Raw genomic sequence first — 3,424 nt, forward strand, 5'->3', positions numbered from 1 at the left:
TGAGGTCATGTAGCCCAAGATTCTCTTGATGTTGGTGTCTGGAGAAACTGTTGGGAATCACATCTTTTTTGGTGAGTTGCCACAAAAGCAGTTCTTTCTGGCCTTTCCTTTGATCTGCTGTTATAGAGGGCTTGAAATATGTAGAATTGCTGAATCGTTAAGGCTGGAAAAGACCTCTAAGATGACCATGACTAACCTAGTATTAACCTAGTATTGCCAAATCTACCACTAGATCATGACCAGAAGCACCACATCTACACATCTTTCAAATAACTTCAACTTGTTCCAATGCTTCACAAAGAGACGTGAAGGCTGGGGTACAGCAGGAAAACTGCCAGTAAGGACACACAGGGGTGAGCAATTCAGTAGCTCCAAATCCATAGATGCAAACCTCTCTGTAACCTTTGTTGCTGGCAACTGAACAAATTGGGAGACCATCTGGATGCCCCTTTGAAGCATTCAGAATGCTTCCCTGCATCTCCGCCTGCCCATATTCTCTTCCTGACCTCCCCTGCCCATAGATTTTACGAGGATGCCCAAGGCAGAGGTGGAAGTAGCAGGACATGAATTGCCCACATGGCTCAGTGCTGTTCTGACTGAAATAAAAAACATATGAGCATCCACAAGTTGCATGCTCACTCACAATCAGCAGGGGAGATAAAAGTAAAAGCAAAGGTAAGAAAAACACTATGACTTTATGTCTGCATAAAGATAGCTTAAAAAAAAAAAAAAAAAAAAAAAACAGAAAAGAAAGAAAAAAAACTGGAAGGGTAAACAAAAAGAAAAAACAGTGATGTCAAATCAGTGTTTCCCTACCACCTACCAGAAGGAAGATGAATGCCCAATCAGACTCTAAAGAACCATTACTTGGGAATGACTGCTCCCTGTTTTATGGACGAACATGATGTGATGTGGCACACAATATTCCCGTGGTCAATTTGGGTCACCCTCCACACTGTATGTCCTTTTAGTCTCTTTCTGACTCCTAGTCAGTTCTGTGCAGGTGCAGAATGGGAAACTGAAAAGACCTTGATGTTGTGCTAAAACCTTTTTGCGCTACCTCTGCTGTTTAGCAACACCTTCAGAACACAACATCATATGGGTTGTGGTGAAGAAAAATGTCTCCGTCTTAGCCAGTCCCAATACTGTTTTCTGCTCAGTACCACTGTGTCAAGAGCAGAAGGAATTGCTGCTCCTGCTCTGCCCTCTCTCTCTTCAACAAGCTTGTGGAGCTCATGCCCTCGCAGGGCTTCCTGAAGCTCTGGCTCTGCAGTCAAGACCAAGAGTGAACATCTTCTGCATGGTGTACATCGAGGCCAAGGAGGCACGTCAGGACAGAGAAGCAAAAGGGTAGGTCTGAACGCCAGGGACACTGCAGGACTCAGGGGCGCCCCCCTCATGCATGAGTGACAGTGATTTCTAAGAGAGCCAACAGCGGTGTCACCACCTTTAGGAAAGGTGTAGTGTTCCAATGTGCAAAGACACCTATTGAAATCCATAGAGCAGCACATTTCCTCCTGGCAGGTGTTGTCTGGAGTGTCCCCTGGGGAAGGACAAAGCAGAGGCACAAGCTGGAATGCAATAAAACTTTAATGTGGGAGAAAAAGGAAATGAGGTCACTCTGAGGGGAGGTCCTGGTGCAGGAGGCAGCAGGGGCAGATGACAGTCTGCACTGTGTGGCATGCTGAACACGCTGACTGCTATCCATCTACCTGTTCCACACAGACAGAAGGACCAGCAGGTCCTTTTCGAAACACTACTCGGCCCTTTTTTACAAGATCCCAATGCTCGGTTCCCAGGATGTTACCATCTCGGTCTCTGGGAATCTTCCTCCAGGACCATCACCAGCAGCTTTAGCACACACGCCTGCCACAGATGCGGCTGCCAATGCCAGAGAGGCCAAAGCCTCCAGAGGTGATGGGCACACCCTCAGAGCTGAGGATGCTGCCAACGGCAGCGGAGGTGGAGGATCCCACGGCGGTGTTCTGCGGGAAGGAGCTGAGGATGGGTCCGGGCAGGGTCACCACCACGGGAGAGGGCTGGATGACCACGTTGGAGTCCTGGCACTGCCTGACGCAGGGCTCGTTGCAGCTGCTGCCCAGCGGGGTGGGGCCGCAGGGCTGGCAGGGCAGGCGTGGCAGGCACTGGTTGTAGCAGGACATGACTTGTGTCTGGAGGGGCACCTGTTGGCACAGAGGGGTTCGGGGGAAGAATCGAGCTGAATGAGGAGCAGTCTGCCAGCCCTCACTGAGAGAGTTAAGGCACATGCTACCTGTGGAGCTGGAGGCCATGTAAGGATGCCAGCAGGTCTTCTCCTACACTTTGGTCCTCAAGGGCCTGGCCACTACCTGTCACTTTCAGTTAGGTCTCCTTCCAGACCATAGGTCAGGAAACACCCCAGCTAAGATCCAGCATCTCTCTGTTACACACCTGCTGCCCCACTCCTTCCCCTGTATTTAGCTGTCACCCCAATACCCAAAGTAAGATCGAGGCACAAGCACGTGCTGAGAAATCCCCAAGGATGGTGGTGAGTAGAATGAGGAGGAGTGTGGCCTTCAGACTCACCTTGTTCCCAGATCAGTGGAGGCAAGAGGAGTGGATGTGAGAGGGAGAAGAAGGGCCTGCTTTTATACTGTTCTGATGCAGCCTCAGGCCTAAAGTCACTTTAACGTGGGTAGTAATTTGCCAACAGACTCACCTCAAATGCAAATTCGCCTTCCTAATGGCATAATCTTTGCTTTGTTTTTTTTCTCAGTCTGCTAAGGCATTTCATTTCCTCATTTCTGACCTACTCATTTGCACACAGAGAGTCCTTTAAGTTCTGGGATGAAAAGTGCATAGATTTACCAGGCAGCAACACTACAGTCCTGGCAGATATCATAACCCAAGCCCTTTGATGGCAAGCAGGTATGAGAGGTCAGTGGAAGTATCTTGTTCTTCTTTGCAACTTTGTTGCAAAAGTGTACATATCCTCTGATCTGTTTTGGATATTCCAGGGCTCCTTTTCCAGTGAATGCATTCTGTCCTTCTCCCTCCATGCCTACCTTCATACCCGCTCCATCTGCCATTGTTGTTTCCCTTCATAGGCAGCTGGAGTGTTCTGCTGCTTGCAAATGCCCTCCCCAAAATTTTCTCCTTCTGGTTAGATATTTGCTTATTTTTTCACCTTTTTGAACTCCTGGTACAGTCTCTGCTAGTTACTCCAGTTTCCAGGCACATCTTCCAACTCCTGCAGTTGAATAAAGGTTATTAATAGTTGTCTTGCAATTACATCTGTCAGTTCCCTCAGCATTTACTGATCCATCCCATCAAGATCCATGGACTTACAAATGTCCATTTTGCTCAAATATTCCATGACCTAATCCTCTTCCACCAAATGTACATTTTGCTACATCCAACCATTCACCCTGGTCTCTGGGCCCTG

At 48.3% G+C, this 3,424-nt stretch overlaps 1 pseudogene; it reads right to left on the reverse strand.

The window, feature by feature from the left end:
* Positions 1 to 1,691: 1,691 nt before the first annotated feature.
* LOC125684386 (feather keratin 1-like) lies at positions 1,692 to 3,068 on the reverse strand (annotated as a pseudogene).
* Between the last annotated feature and the right edge of the window lie 356 nt (positions 3,069 to 3,424).

Source organism: Lagopus muta, chromosome 25, assembly GCF_023343835.1.
Source record: "Lagopus muta isolate bLagMut1 chromosome 25, bLagMut1 primary, whole genome shotgun sequence".
Taxonomy (NCBI): domain Eukaryota; kingdom Metazoa; phylum Chordata; class Aves; order Galliformes; family Phasianidae; genus Lagopus; species Lagopus muta.